General features: G+C 33.6%; 1 long non-coding RNA gene across 1 annotated transcript; it reads right to left on the bottom strand.

Annotated features, from left to right (window-relative positions):
• Positions 1–13,606: 13,606 nt before the first annotated feature.
• Positions 13,607–14,168, bottom strand: LOC141538079 (uncharacterized). Its single transcript, XR_012481000.1, has 2 exons — positions 14,098–14,168; positions 13,607–13,725 (listed from the first exon to the last, which is right to left on the bottom strand). It is a non-coding gene; the product is annotated as an uncharacterized LOC141538079 (long non-coding RNA).
• Between the last annotated feature and the right edge of the window lie 3,768 nt (positions 14,169–17,936).

The raw sequence follows: 17,936 nt of genomic DNA on the forward strand, positions 1-17,936 counted from the left end.
GGGAACACGTCAGGTCCAAAATTTACCAAGGGAATTCCTTCACACGGTGAAACCCCTCACCGCGGGGAGCGGAAAAGGTCTGGCGCCAGTGGCCGAGGAGTGGGGGTTTGTTGTGTCTCGCCCTCCATGCCCCTAACTACTTTTGGTTGTACTTTACATTGTAAAATAGAGAGTTCTTTGTACAACTCAAGTACATAAGGTCGTAAAATCAAGTCTATACAGGCTTTCCTATTCTAGCTGCACAAATGTCCCTTTAAAAGTGTTTTTCACATTTAAAAACTAATAAAAGAAAAATACATTATTTTTCTAAAATAAATATTTCTAAGAACCAAATATCTAAAATATAAAACTAAAAGTTTGTTACTAAAATTTATTTTTGCTCAGAGAATCCAACACGCCCCTTCAAAAATAAATCCCTTAAATAATAATTTTAAGAAATAATTATCTTACTTAATAATAAAACGTAACGACGGAAAGGAAAACCCAACATCTTATGGGAAAACTTAACCAAACCATTTACAAATTATATTATATAAAGTCCTTAAAAACTATTTTAAGTCCATTTGTGTTTTGATCTCCACAAATTTTATTCCAGGTAAAGACTTTGTGAGTGAATCAGCTATCTGTTGATCTGTAGGCATATAAATTAATTTAATTAGTCCCTTTTCTACCTTATCACGAGAGTAATGATACTTAATATTAATATTCTTCGATCTCTTATGACTCGAAGGATTATTTGCAATATTTATACAACCATTGTTATCTTCATATATAGTTGTTGGACCTGTTATTTTTAATTTTATACTTTCTGCTAAAGACCGTAACCACAAAGCCTCTCGTGCAGCCTCATACAGAGCCATATATTCAGCTTCTGATGTTGAACCTGCTACGGATGCCTGTCGTTTTGTAGCCCAACATACTGTACAATTTTCATATAATTTAAATAGATAACCAGTTGTACTTTTCCTATCATTTTTATCATCTGCCCAATCAGCATCTACATACCCACTTATTATGTCTTTATAATTGCTTTGACTATAAATCAATTTTATGTCCACAGTACGTTTTAAATATCTTAAAATTCTTTTTAAATATTGCCAGAGTGTACTATTATTTATATTCATGTACCTACTATCAATGTTAACTGCAAAACTTAAATCTGGACGAGTACATATCATCAAATACATTAAACAACCTATAACACTACGGCATGGCTTATTACAGTTTTCGTCTGAATTTAGAGCTATATAGTCAATTTTCGATTCTAGAGGTGTATTAACTGGATTACAATCCTGCATTTAAAATTTTTCAAAACTGATTTTACATAAATATTTTGATCTAATGTTAAAATGGATTCTTTTCTAGTAACCCGTATATCTAAAAATAATTTTATTTCTTTTAAGTCTACCATTTGAAATTTATACATTAAATAATCTTTAAATCTATTCATTTCATTTATATCGTAAGTAGCAATAACAAGATCGTCAACATATAATACTACATATATATTCTTTCTTATATCACCGAGATCTAAACTGTAAATGCATCTATCTACTGGAGAATTTTGAAAATTTATTTCTTTTAAAGTTGATTCAAACACTTCAAACCAGCACCGAGCTGCTTGCTTTAAACCGTACAGAGCTTTGTTTAGTTTACAGACAAGACCCTTTTTGCATTGAACCCCCTCAGGTACATTCATAAAAATTTCTTCTTTTAGTTGACCATTTAAGAATGCTGTTTTTACATCCATATGGTGTAGTAACAGATTATTTTGATTAGCAAATGCAACAATAAACCTAAAACTAGATATCCTAGCTACTGGTGCAAAAGTTTCATCATAATCTACCATGTATTTCTGACTGAAACCTCTAGCTACTAAACGAGCTTTGTATTTATGTGGATTACCGAATTCATCATTTTTAATTGTGAATATCCATTTACAATTTACAATATTTTTATCTTTTGGTCTTGGTACTAATGTCCATGTATTATTTATTTCAAGTGAATCAAGTTCACTTTTAATAGCCTGTTCCCATTTAACCCTATCGTTTCTATTCTTTATTTCATCAAAAGAATTAGGAACAGCATTTATCATTGATTGTGCCAATAACATGCATTCATCTGGACTACCAGATTCATCATATGATATTTTAGGAAGACTTTTAATCCTTTCACTCCTCCGATGACTGACATCAAAACCATTATTTTCTTTTTCTAATCTTGGAAATTTATTGCTGGAATTATAGTTTAAATCTGATTCCTCATTATCAGATTCATGATCTGGTTTATCATTACCAGATTTACATACACTATCTGATTTCTCAATATCAGATATATTATCTGGTTTATCATTACCAGATTTACATGAACTATCTGATTTTTCAATATCAGATTTATTGAAACTATCTGAAACTTCAAATGAATCAGTTTTATCTGTGGAACCCTTATTTGTTCCATCAGATATAGTTTCAACTGCAGAACCCTTATTCGTTCTGTCAGATTTTATACCTGGCCGAGACTCCATATAATTTGTCTCGTCCACAATAACATCCCTTACAACGGCATGTTTGTGAGATTCTACATCCCATATTCTGTAACCATTTGGTTCATAACCAACCAGTATACCTTTCCAAGATTTATTATCGAATTTAGTTTTATTGAGTTTATCATGTACATATACAGTCGAACCAAATACTTTTAAATATTTAAACAAAGGCTTTTTGCTATGCCACAACTCATAAGGTGTCTTCATTATTTTTAATGCTATATTAGGAATAATATTTATTAAATAAGTCGCTGTTAAAACTGCATCACCCCAGAAAATTTTATCTAAACAAGATCCGGCTATCATTGACCGGGCTTTTTCTATAATTGTTCTAACCATACGTTCAGCAGCGCCATTTAATTGAGGAGTTCGCGGAACTGTTAAATGATAAGTTATGCCCTTATTTTTACAGTAATCTTTCATATCATTTGATAAATATTCTCTACCGTTATCTATATATAAGTAATTTAATTTGAGATTGAAATGTGATTCACTTTTCGCGACAAAATCTTGAAATACTGAAAACACCTCTGATTTATGTTTAAGCAAATATACTACACAATAATGAGTATAATGATCAAGAAATAAGACAAAATAATTTTTATCATTCAGTGCCGTCGGAGTGATTGGACCACATACATCAGAATGTACAATAAACAATGGTCTTTTTACATGATCCCGATTTTTAACTTTATTGAAAGGTAATCGAGTTTGCTTGCCATTTATACAAGCTTCACAAATTTTATCATTAGGATTAATTTCTATTATTTCTTTTACATCCTCTATCATATTGAAATTCTTTAATTTAATGAATTTATCTCTACTTATATGACCTAATCTTTCATGCCAAATATCATACTTTGATTTCTTATATTCAGAAATTTTAACAACAGAATTTATTTCAAAATTATCAACTATAAATTCTATTTGTGTTAAATTATTTAATGGCTTACCTTGCATAATAAGTATACCATTTTTACTTATCTTAACCCCTTGTTGATCAAATAAAATGACCATGCCTGATTTTTGAAGTTTGGAGACTGACAGAAGATTATATGGTACTTCTGAACTGTAGAGGACTTCTCCAATTGTTACCTTGACACCTTGATTTGTTTTCACGTTGATGTCACCTCGCTTAGTTGCAGAAATAGACTCTCCAACTCTTAGCAACTGAAATTTCGATTGGTCTTTCGAGGTAATCAAAATTTCTTGCGATGTCCTCTTGATTTACTATATGATCTGATGCTCCGGAGTCTAACAAAAATATAATTGTATCATTATTAGATTCGATTGATTTACATTCACCAGCCATGAATGTTATCCTGGTTTCAGAATCTAGATCAATCGCTTGAACACATTAAGCAGTTTTATTCTTCTTCTGATCATTGTACTTTTTACACCGCTTATAATGAATGCAGTTTTTCATTAAATGTCCTTCACGACCACAATGATAACACTTGACTTTAGCTTTCCCTTTAAATGACTTTTTAAATGACTTACGCCCCTTTTTAAATTTCGATTCATCATTTTTATAAACAGAATGTTTAATTTCATTATTTTTATCATTGTTATCTGCCACTAACACTTTTACACTGGTATCGCTGCTTCGTCTTTTTAATTTAATTTCATGGTTTAATAACCGTGACTTCACGAAGTCCAAACTTATATTACCTTCCGATAAAGTTTCAATTGCAGTGACAACACTATCATATGAAGGTGGAAGTGTATCTATCAAATGTATCACTTTGTCTGCTTCACCTAATTTTGTTCCGGATGCTAAGAGATCATTGATGTATGTGTCAAAAATGGAAAAATGTTCCATTAGAGACATCTCAGCTGCTAATTTTAAATTTGAAAGTTTTCTCTTTATAATCATCTGAGTTGGAAGACATTTGCGATCATAAACAGAATCGAGTTTTTCGAAAATGTTTCTAGCATACGTTACATCGGTAAAATGTAATAATGAGTCCGCCAGAAGTGAGCCAATAATGCTGTGCGCGACGTCATTCTTTTTAATCCATTTTTCTGTTGGAACTTGAGGGATATCCTCATCAATTATAGAAAGTATATGGTGCTCCTTTAGAAGAAGACGCACTCTCTTTTTCCATACACTATAATTGAGTCCGTTAAAAGGAGTTATACCTTTTTGAGTTTTTACACTAGATTTTTCCATTGTTTTTAAATTAATAAATTAACACTCACTGAACAAACAATTAATTTCGCTTATTTCACTTATAATTAGTAATTAATAAAGTATTTAATTATATTAATTGATTGAAATAATTTCACCACAATTTTCTTTTAACAATGTATGTGTGATAATCAACTGTCACTTTGAAAATTACAAAATTAATTTTCAACACAAGTCGTTATTAAATAAACAAAATTAATTTTCTATTTAAATCACTCCGCGTTACCTGGGCCCATAACCTCTTAGAAATTATGGATAGGATTAATAATAAATAAAGTAAAAAAACAATATTATTATCCACATAGAGTGATTCAAATAGAATCTTTATTTTTAAAGAAAAGAATCATATCGAGAGAAGTGTCGTTACGTGACAGAGTTTAGTCGCAGACTAACTATATTGTTAAAAACTATTTTATTGTGAGGTCTAACCCTCTGTATTGTCCTTAGTAAAACACAGGTTTTCCTTCTTAACTAAGACCGTAATATTTGGTTGTACTTTACACTGTAAAATAGAGAGTTCTTTGTACAACTCAAGGTATATAAGGTCGTAACATCAAGTCTATACAGGCTTTCCTATTCTTGCTGCACAAATGTGCCTTTAAATGTGTTTTTCACATTTAAAAACTAATAAAAGAAAAATACATTATTTTTCTAAAATAAATATTTCTAAGAACCAAATATCTAAAATATAAAACTAAAAGTTTGTTACTAAAATTTATTTTTGCTCAGAGAGTCCAACAAATATAATCCCATACTTTTAATAAGGATGAAAAGTATGGGATTTTTATTCATATATCTTTTATAATTATTTTTATAAATATATGTTTATATTATTTTTATAAAATATATATCTTTATATTATTTACATCATAATTATATTACATGGTTTTTGATAACTTACATCATTTACTTCTTACTTAAATGTAAAAAGTACTGCATCTTTTGTACTAATTAATTTTATTTCTCCATAAAAATAAAAAAAAAACAATGTTAAGAATAATAATTGATTTGTTTCGTTTATTTAATGTAATTATCCGTTAAGTTTCCTGATTGTGAGAAAATTTATTGTTATAAGTAGTTAGGGGCACGTATGGCGAGACACAACAAACCCCCACTCCTCGGCCACTGACGCCAGACCTTTTCCGCTCCCCGCGGTGAGGGGTTTCCCCGTGTGAAGGAATTCCCTTGGTAAATTTTGTACCTGAAGTTTTTCCTGTAAGTGGGTAGGGGTTTTAGTATATGGGGTGATAAAGACGTATGTCATAAATTAGTGATGGCATGGGGTTAATGGGAAAAAGATGTAGGATGTATTTTTGAAGATCTGATGAGATTTTTTTTTAAATTGGTCGCAGCAGGGGGTGTGAGGAGGTGGCTTTGGAGAAGTGTGGCGTTATATAAACCTCGGTGACAAGGATCAGCAGAAGTAATACTAGAAAATTGTATCCATAGTATTACGTGGCTATATTAAGAATCTTATTGTTTACTGTGTTCGATTTAATATGTGGATTAATACTTTTTTCATGTATATGTATAAATGGAATATGATGATTATATATTTATATAATAAAATTGTATTTCCTATACACCCATGTGGAGCATATGTTTATCACTCTCAATGTAAAAATTTTTGCCATAAAAAATATCAATACTGTGAAGCGCATTATAGGGAAATGAAAAATATTGTAAGAACTTATCATTTCTATAATATGCGAAAGAAATATGGAGATTGTAATTTATGGTATTTAAGTGAGTGTGAGATTCAATCACGAAGAATGTACACTGAAAAATTTAATATTGTTAGCGATGATAACCATACTCGTTGGATTAACTATTTGTTGCAAGAGCAGCAAAATTATAATTTAGATAGTTATAATTTAGGATTTACTGATTTTATAGATTTAGATTTTAACGATAAAATTACATCTGATGTAAAATATATAATTAAATAATAAACAACAAGTATATAATATTTTCTTTTATTTACCAATTTTCTTCACACTGACATTCATACTTATAAAAACAGGTTTTTTCATTTATAATTTAGTATAAACGTAAATTAGTAATAAACGTAATGCTGATGATAATAATATCACTCAAAACAATAATGATAATAGTAATAATAATAGTAATGATAATGATAATATTAGAGATAAAAATATTGGGTCCATATTAATCGGCGATGTCTTGTCCTTCGTCGGTGTTATAATACATACTGTAGCGTTGAGACAGCTGATTGTCAACTTTGTGTACTATTTTTTGAACAAGTTCTTCGTGGTGGTATAGCAGGTCCCAGAAAAATGAAAACCCAAGATCTCCAAGATTACTGTGAATTGAAGGAGTCCTCTCGTTATATTTGAATAAATCTAGAAAATGTTTTTCAAAATATTTTAATATTGTATTTGTATTTGGTGTTTCTCTGGTCTTGGGTACAAGATTTTTCAGAATATATCTTGATATATTTTCTTCTATGGTGTTTATGTAGTCCCTAATAGGAAGTTGCTCAAGATGGTCGAGCCAATGGTTGATACTTTGATTGATGCTCTTTAATGTGTTTGTTGTTTGGGCTAGTAAGAAAATGCGTGTATCTTGATGAGTTAATATAATACAACGCTGTTGTTTAAATTCGGAAAAGTCAATTCTCAGGTCTTCGCACTGAATAGAACAGAACTTTCGATAAAAGTTGATGTTTAATTCTTCATGAAAATAGTTTGAAAATGTATCACATGAAGAGCACATTTCTTCCATTCGTTTAAATTTAATTGAATTAGGCTTCTTGAATGAGTAGCTATTATTTGAACCACAGGATAAAAATTATTTTCACTATACTTTAAACCACAACACACCTGTTTGGTTTGTGACTTATTCAATGCTACTACTTTTGATAAATATACAAACTGGTGACTTTCCATTTTCAATACTTGCATTAGGAGCTACAAGATGAAACTGACTACTAATTGTAACAGAATAGTTCTAATAACTTTAAAAAGGGAAGGGGTATGTATTCTATAGCTATCTATTATTTATAGCATTTTAACGAGGAGAGGGGGATATTCTAAACCAATTACCATACAGTATATTATTATATAATGATAGAGGGGGAATATAACTAAAAGAGGAAAAACGCTATTAACGATTGAAAAGTTTTTAATTTTGTTTAGGCTTCTAGTTATATTCTTGTAGTTATCTAAAAATGTCTTTCCAAGGTTATAATTTTAAGTCATTACGCTGTAAAACCCTAAAAGATGAGCTAACTGAGCGTAGACGCCGGATAATCACACGGAAGATAAAAATAAATACAACAGTTCCCTGCAAGTTTTCCATTTCGAAAATACATGTTCAAAAATCATTGAGTGAGAAAAATCAGTGTAAGTTATGTAAATCAGATAAGCCTGGAGTACACAAAAACTGGCAGTTTTCAGCTTTAATAAATGACGAAACGAGTTATTTTGAAAAATCTATTAAAATTCCACAATTATGTGTACCAGCAGGACTAGAAGAAAGCTACTATCAGCAGGAATCTTGGAAAGTGAATCAAGACCCTCCATCACTCTGTAGTTTAGCATGTTCTTTTATCTTAGCCCACTGTGAGAAATTACCAAAAACCATAGATTTGAAATATCTTACTTTTCTGATGCAGTTCAACCCCACTACAAAAATTGTTGAGATGAAAAACTCTCCTTCCCTAGACTTTGGGATAGTTGAACATCCGATGAGAGTAAAGGATGTATGGAAAGATAACTTCTGGGGGGCAGGAATTCATTATTTTCCATATTATCCTCCTACACTATATCATTGTGAGGGAAAAATACTATATGATGAGCAAAACTAAGATGGAGAGGGGATGCTTACGAAATTTTTACTGTTTTTGGGAAAGGACCTCATACTCAATCTTCCTCTTTAAGTATAAAGTCCTTTTAAGTTTTGTGTTCTATTATAAAAAAAAAAACATGGAAAATAGCTGGGAAGACGTTAGTGACAAGTTTTTTTTAAACGCGTATGATGCGTTTGTTTGTGAATCAAACAATAATATTGATAATGATAGTTTTGACTGTGGAGTGAGCGATAGCCAAATTATAGTTGGCACGTATGCCGAGACACAACAAACCCCCACTCCTCGGCCACTGGCGCCAGACGTTTTCCGCTCCCCGCGGCGAGGGGGGGGGTTTCCCCGTGTGAAGGAATTCCCTTGGTAAATTTTGTACCTGAAGTTTTTCCTGTAAGTGGGTAGGGGTTTTAGTATATGGGGTGATAAAGACGTATGTCATAAATTAGTGATGGCATGGGGTTAATGGGAAAAAGATGTAGGATTTATTTTTGAAGATCTGATGAGATTTTTTTTAAAATTGGTCGCAGCAGGGGGTGTGAGGAGGGGGTTTTGGAGAAGTGTGATGTTATATAAACCTCGGGGACGAGGATCTGCAAAAGTCATACTAGAAAATTGTATCCGTAGTACCCGGGTCGAAAAATTTACACGGTTTCTGGTCAAAATAGTCTGAGTTTGAACTTGTACATCTGTTTTTAAACTAATATGAAAAATTTATTCTGTTTTTATTCTAATACCAAAAGAGGTTTAATCTGTTTTTGTACTAGTTGAATTGTTATTGAACTTTCACAAGAATTTTAGTCTGTTTTTAGTCTACTACCTTGAGTAATTATTTTATTACGAGAGATCAAAAGAAGACTTATTGAGGAACTTAGTAAAAAATTTATTGTAAAAAGTACTAAGGACAAAACTAGATGAAAACTTGTACTTGAAATTTTTTCTCATGCAAATTATATTCAGAAGATTATCAAAAATAAACAAAAAATTTAACCTTTAATTGAAGAATAAAATTTTTGAACCATGAAAATGATATTATTGATATTTCAGTAGAAGTTTATAGTTGGAAAATTTTTCTTGGTACACAGAAAAAAAAGTTCACTTGAGCCAATACCAACAATTATTACTCAAGAAAATTTCTTCAGTTAAATTGTTCATTTTGAGTCAAAATAAAATTTTCTTGGCTTATTTAAATTTTACTCAGTCTAAGAATTTTTTTCTTAGCTCAATAAAATTTATCTCTTCAGATCAATTATCTGGATTCAAGTCTTTGTTTCTGTGTAATAAATTTTGCTTGTACTCAGAATTTCTCTGTCTTATTTAATGTTTTAGAAGGAATTTTCGAAATAAACAAAGATCAAAAATAATTTTTCATTACAAGAATATTTATTATTAGGTAAAAGTATTTACAATATGGGACTGGGTATCTTGAAAAATTTTTGTTAGTTAATTAAAGAAAAATATTATATACATCTTTAAAAAAAAATATTTAGGATAAAAGGTAAGAAAATAACAATAAAAATTACACTTACAGTAATTTAACTGTGAAATATCATAGTATTTACTCACGCTCGTGACTATTAATTTGGCATCCTAAAAATAATCTATTATCGTTACAAACACAATAACACACACTTATTAAGCTTTCTACCGGTATTGAAATAATATTATTTGTAATTTTACATTCATACAAGTACGGTAACTGAAATTCATCTCCTTCGAATGTAAATGTAATTCTATTCTTAATTTGTATACAATTTATGATTGCAAAATGTCTCCCATCACATAAGCATTTATGAGTATTACAATTGCAATTAGAAATTTTTACAAAATAAAGAATTTTTGAAAAGTTTAATCCTTCTACCGATAAATATTGAGCAAATGATGAATTCGTTCGTAAGGAGCGACTGTATGATGTCGAAATATATAAAAAACCGTCTTTTAATAAGCGAAAATATTTTCTAGTCGTTCGGTTATTATTATTATTATTATTATTATTATTTTGTTATTAAATGCTCAGGGGGGGTTATCCCCGGAGTCCGATTCTCCGAGGGCCCAGCCTGAGCTCCATCCGTTACTGCTGGACCACTCCGCACAACAAGGCGGTTAGTGATCACAGCAGGCCAAAGTCATTTCCCTTAAGAGACGGAGAGAACCAAGTAAAACAGCCTTCTGCATCCTAACTGCCAAGAACTCAGCTTTTGATGAGCAAGCTGGAACTTTGGCAAGTGAGGATACAAAAGACTGTTTCATCCCTCCTAGGACGCCAACAATCAGGACGACAAGCTTGACACGGTAACCTGGGTAAAGTTTGCCAATTTCAAACAGGAGATCCTGATATATTTGTCTTTTGTGCTCTTCTTTGGCTGAGATGTTGTATTCAGCCGGGGCCGAGAACTCAATGACATAAATGTCACGAGTGGCCTTGTCGAAGAGCACAATATCAGGTTTGTTGTGATCTATCCGCCGGGTTGTTGCAAATGGCATGTTCCAATAAATTTTGCAACTGTCATTCTCAACAACCTGGGGAATATCTCCTGGCAAATAAGGCAGCACTGGTGTCACGTCAATACCGTAGCAATGACGAAGATAGTAGTACAGTACTCTCAGGGCAGCATTGTGACGCTGGATATATGCACCTCTCGCCAGCACTGGACATGCCGACAAAAGGTGCATAAGCGTCTCCGGATGTTGTCTACACCTCCTACAGGACGTGTCCGGAAGCTGCACCTGGAGCACCTTGCTACGGTACTCAAGAGTGTTAATGACACCATCTTGGCAGGCAAATATGAACCCTTCAGTCTCGGACATCAGGCCCGCTGACTTTAAGAAGGAAAACGTCAGCTGGATGGACAAGCCATGATCACGCACGTGTTTAAAGAACACGCTGTGCATGGACTTGTCCATCAGTTCGCCAAGGAGTAGTTTTTCCTCGGCGTTCCTGATGACGCTCTTAAATTCCTCCTTTCGGAGTTCCATAAGAGCGTTTATTTCTCCAAGACCAAGGGTTCTTGCCGCATATATTGCTGCCTTATACAAGAATGACCCCTTATGCGCATTTTCATGTTTATGTACAATTTGCATAAGAAAGTCATCCTCGTCTGCAGTGAAATTGACAACTTCGTGAGTTAAACCCAGGACCAAACGGTCGTGAAGCCGCTCCAAACTCTGCAAACCTCTCCCACCGATGGACCGGGAGAGGTATAATCTGGCGACTGATGAATTGGGGTGCATGCTCCGATTCATATTAATGATCTTACGGGTTTTGATGTCGAGATCTCGTAAATCCTTTCGGGTCCATTTCAGGACACCGAAAGAGTATAGTAAGACTGGGACAGCGAGCATGTTAGTAGCTGAGACTTTGTTTTTGCCGGAAAGTTCGGAGGACCAAATTTTCCGGAGTCTCCTAACATACTCGCTCTGGAGAGTTGTTCGGACTTCAGAGACCGCATGCATGCGGTGCTCTTCCATTCCTAGATATCTATACAACTCCCCGGCGTCTAATTGGCTTAAGACGCTCCCATCCACTAATTCGACATCATCACCAGTATCAGAGCACTTACCCCTCGCCAGATGTACGACCGCACACTTGTCCAACCCAAAAGACATTCCGACATCTCGTGTGTACTCTGCTACGATGTTGAGGGCCGCTTGTAGATGATCTTTATCAGCGCTATACAACTTCAGATCATCCATGTAAAGCAGATGGGTAATCGAATAGTTTCGATCACCCGGAGGCCCCACAGAGTACCCATGAGTTTTACGGAGAACAACAGATATAGGCAGCAGTGAAATGCAAAACAGCAGAGGGCTCAAGGAATCGCCTTGGAAGACCCCTCGTTTGTACTCTACAACTCCGGTTACGTGCAATGCGTTTCCACTTCCAATGTGAAATCGCGTTCGCCAGAGCTGCATTGTACGCCGAATACATTCCACTATTTCGGGATTGACTCCCAGGCATTTGAGTAGATATAAAATCAACTCATGTGGAGTTGAGTCAAATGCCTTGCGATAGTCAATCCAAGCCATTGACAGGTTGCGTTGATAGTAGATCGCATCTTGTAAGACGCATCGATCCACTATCAGGTTCTCCTTGCAACCTGACAGGCCTCTTTACTGCCACGTTGTTCATATATCTGTTGCCATACAGGCTCTATCTGCTGCAAGATACGGTTATTTAAAATTTTTGTAAAAATTTTATAAACCGCATTCAAGCAGGTGATAGGCCTGAAATTCTTAGGGTCAGACAAGTCACCTTTTTTAGGTATCAGTACGGTTCGCCCTTCTACAAGCCAGTCCGGAATCGGATCGTCAGCTCTAATGTATGATGTAAATATGCGGGCCAGATGGAGGTGGGTAGAAGTAAACTTCTTCCACCAAAAGACATTAATGCCGTCTGGTCCCGGGGCAGCCCAATTTTTGCTGCCATTTAGAGCTGAACGAACTTCATCCACACTGACTGCAGGGCTCTCTTCATCAGCATTCTGTCGACGGTGTTCCCGACAGAATACTTTGAAGTCGTGCAGAGCTGGAGTGTTGGCGTTCACGTTTGGTTGATCTCCATACAACTCAGTCCAAAAAGCTTCCACTCCACTTATTATTATTATTATTATTATTATTATTATTATTATTATTATTATTATTATTATTATTATCATTATTATTGTTAATATGATGGATACTATCTATGATGTACTGTATTACTGGATCGTTAACTGAATTAAAAATCTTATAAACTCCAATACTATGAATGCCATTGAAAGTTTCACAAATTTTAAACTGTTTTTTATGGCGTATAATAAAATTTCGTAGAGGTCCTTCCGGTAAAGCTTGAGCTTTTGAATTAAATTTTAAATGCTCCCAATGTCCACTCATGATTTGAGTTTCAATATTGGTTGTTCCATTGACACTACCAACTATTTTCCCGTTAAGGGGGATAGCCACTGTGACGCTGGAAAAAATAGGCAATTTTCGGGAATTTTTTTTACTAGGATAATAAAGGAATTTGGGGATCGGGTTTTTTTTTGTTTTATAAAGTATATGTTGAGGATAATTCTCCTAAATTTTTATTCAAAAATATTTTGTTATCACAAAGTTATAAACATTTTTGTAGAGCACCAAAAAAATTTCCCCCTCCATTGCCGGTACTGTAACTCAAAAACGGATTATCTGAAACAAAAAAACCAAACGGCATTTTAATCTATAGGAATGTCGCTATCGTCGCACGTAGGGGATTTTGAAAATTTTGATTTGAGAAAAAATGGCGCCATATTGAAAATTTTTTCGTCTTTTTCCTCATTTTTTGGACTCAAACAGCCTTAAAAAATCTTAAAAATTAAAATTTTCAAAATCCCCTACGTGCGACGATAGCCACTAAGTAGACGAATACGGGGAAACAAAAAAATTGAGAATCGGTTCATATTTACGAAAGTTACAGTACCGGAAAGTTTGAAAAAGTCGTTTTGAGAAAAACGCGAGTAAAGTTTTAAGAAGATTCTCGCAACTTTAAAATCTAGTCTTTCACAAAATATTCATACTCACATCAAACTATCAAGTCCTGGGCCATATGAGGGTTCTTCCTCCTTATCTTTAGTATTGACCTTGACTTTTTTATTTTTTACTGGCCGTTTCCATGCGGCTTTCAGCAGCTTTAACCCGAGTAGCGTCGCGCTCAGCGCAGTATGAGTAGAGTGTTGGTCCTACTTTAACATCGAGATTCTCTAATATCTTCAGAGTTGCTAGAGCCCCATCATTGAATGTAATTGTTGAAATATATAAAGCTATTTCAACAATAAGGGAATAAGAAGAATTTGTTTTTGGGGCGAGCTGCCACACTAATGCATTGAAGCTTTCATTATTATTTTGTGTAAACCCACCGACACATCGTTCCAATAACTCTGGATTCGATAGATCTTCATAAATCGGTATTAAAGCTTCCGCAATATCTGCAGGAAGTGGTGGTTTTTCAACTAATGAGTCCAAAGTATTTGTTGCCACAGCTTTTTGAAATTGACACCACGAATTTGCACCTTCAGGACAAAGAAAATGCTGCGGATCTTCGGGTGATGAAAACTTGTGATAAAATGTTTGCCAAATAGCATTATACATCTCATCAACATCATTAGAATGACGTCTGATTGCTAAACCATAATACTTTGTAAATTCATTAATTGCTTTGTCCGTTAATCGACCTTTCCCACCTAAACTTTTCTGTGTATTTTCTTCTTTTCCTGTTTTTGTCTTCTTGTTAGTTCGTTGCTTCTTCAAAGCCCTTAGTCGACTGCCCATTCGTTTTTGCACGTGATTAATACATTCCTTTTTTTTTTTATCTTCACCATGTCCCCATACGGTTTAGCATCACAAATATTTTTATACGTTTTAGTGTCACCATCACCTATATAGTTTACATACTTAACGTTATGTAATAACTCTGATCGCATAAACATCTCTTTTATTCCATCTACCTCCATTTGTCCAGAAGAATTTTCATGGTTTATTGGACAGTCTAGAGCATGGTCTTGCATAAATTGATCGTATTCAGCTGTTCCTTTTTTGAGCTCATTAGCGCACACATCTTACAATAACTGGATTTCATACTTACATCTACGATTTTGCCAGTGAAGTAACCAATTAGAGAAGATATACCAAATGAAGATTTAAACCCTCTTTTCTTCCAACTACCGTCACCGGAGACAGAAATTCCAGGAATGTCATTGGATTTTAAATGCTTGCAGGTTTCTTGGATTTCTTCTTTAGCAGCTTTTTCAACACTAAATCACAACAGTTTCTAGCTGCATTTCTGATTTGTGTGACCAGACGATCGTAAAAGCTATGGAACATTGGTCGTGGTAAATCCATGAAAGCACAAAATCTTTCAGCTCCAGATAACCCAATACCAATTATCCGCATTGCAAAGATGAAACGGCGATTAATTTCATACGCATTCTTGATGAGTGGACATGAATTTATCAAAACTGGATCACATTTTTTGCAATTCACAACTAGTTTAAAACCTAATCCTCGAATACTTGTCTCAGTAAAGTTTACATCACCACCACACTTTTTACACGATACACAGCCACTTAGTAAATTAAATATCGAAAAAAAATTTATAATTTTGTAGCTAATACTCGAATCAATTGTACAATTAGATTTTTGTGATAATTTCCTCTTGGAAGCACTATCACGTCGTTGAGAGCCAGTATTTTTTCAGTTTCATATCTGTTGAGCGGTCGATTAAATTTTTTCCTGTCGTTTGGCAGTTTTCTTTCGTTTTTAATAACTTTACTTTGTTTACGATCCATTATTTAACAAATTTTTTTGTTAAATAAACAAAAAAAAAAGATCAGAAGATTTAAAAAAATAAGTAAGTAAACAATAACGAGTACACTAAGAAACTCAATAAATTAAAGAACGAGTGTGTATTCATACAAAACAACTAAACTATGAGGTACAGTATCTCAACAATAAGAAAAAATATACGTTAAAAGTCAAATAATTGTAACGGTTGACAATCGTGAGGGAAAACAATCGCCAACCCGTACGAATCAAAGACGGAGCGAGCAGGCGACGTTTTCGTCGAAGCGCCGCGCGTAAAACGGTCAATCGACGCGCTCTTATAAAAATGACTATAACTCGAAAACTATTCGGAATTTTTCTATAAAATTTGAAATACATAATTTTGAATATATAAACTTCAGTTTAATGAAAAAAAAAAATTTTTTTCCGAAATTTTACAGTGGCTATCCCCCTTAATATCTTCAAAGGAAAAACAGCTATTTACCCACAATGGTCCAAATTTCTCTACATCATTCGTCAAATGAATCAATTGATGAATATTAATGCTAGCGAATCTTACTCCATACAAAATTTCGAAATGACTAACGAACTTGTTAATTAATTCAGCAGCCATTTCAATATCCTCAGATGAAACAATATCTTTATTCAATAAAGAAATAGCAGTGACGAATAGTAGATAATGGTTGTAATATTCTGCTTTCATGAACGTAGACATAATTACAGGAGAGTACTGATAACACCAAGCCTTTAGTTCAGATGCTTTCCATGATTTATACTTGGACAGATCTCGTGGTTGACGGTGGACAAAGTGTGGTGCTTTAATCTCAAGAATTTTTTATCAATCAGATCTAAAACTGGTCGCAGAGAAAAAGGACAATCACTTAAAGAAGGATCTACCCAAAAATAAATGAGTTTCTTTGTGACTCCTTCATATAAAGCATGCATTGAGTCAATACCCGTGCCAGTTACGTAATTAGGCATTAATTTATGCAGGACACTGGGACCTTTAACTCCTTGAATAGTGTGTAAGTGTTTGGGAATTTTAGGGTTGTTCTTATTTATAATTGCTCGTCTTGCAAAATTAACAGTTTCATTCAGAGTGCGATAATCTACCACTGAAGTGTACCGATAGACTCGAATAAATTTTTGACTTGGAAGCTTTGTTCTTTCTGTCTTTATTTTACAGATTGAGCAACCATAGGTTCCGTTAAACTGTTGGAAGTTCAGAAAAACATACTTCGCCGGTAAATCACATGTACCATTTAACAATAGACCTCTTATAAGAATGTTTTGGTCAATGTGCGTCAAATAGAGGTTTATACCATTAAACAAAATTTTTAATTCCGGCTCAAAAGCATCAACAAATAAATGGGGTATAGGTTTATCTGTCCCAAACCACAGTCCCGCGAGAATAGTATTTTCTCTACGAATCCGCTTGTCATATGGAAGCTCATTTATCCGTAGATAGAACGGCCATACTGAAATTTGTGAGCTTTTAAACACCGGTACTCCATCAGTACTCCATGTGTACGATAATGAACCTGGATCAGAAAAAAATCTTCGTGCTCGCGATATATCAAACCGTCTGAAATGTCTTTCAAGGTGTTATTGTCATTTTCATTGTTGTAAGGATTCTGGACTATAAAATTATAATTCTCTGCTCTATCCAAAATTAATCTGGTCTGTTCCACAATAGACAAAGTTACAAAATATCGAGCTTTTACTTCCTTTTCACAGACAAGACAGTCGTCAATTTTTTTTTCTAGAGTAGAGCCACATGCAGAACAAAAATATTTTTTTGTGTCGAATTGCCTCGGTTGAAATATTTTTATAATAATATAAGTTTAATTTTTGTAAACTTTGAGGAGGACAGTGCATTGTTATGGCATCAAAAATATCATCGACACATGAATCAGAAAGATTATGCTTCAAAACCAAGCTCATCATAACCATCATACTCTCAGCAACTGTCAGAGGAGAACCTTCATAAACAGGGCTTTCATAAGAAGTATCATCATAATAAAAATCATCCCTATTATTATTATTATTATTATTATTATTATTATTATTATTATTATTGT

This window comes from Cotesia typhae, unplaced genomic scaffold (assembly GCF_013202065.1).
Source record: "Cotesia typhae breed Kobodo isofemale line unplaced genomic scaffold, CoteBio_Ctyphae contig_20, whole genome shotgun sequence".
Taxonomy (NCBI): Eukaryota; Metazoa; Arthropoda; class Insecta; order Hymenoptera; family Braconidae; genus Cotesia; species Cotesia typhae.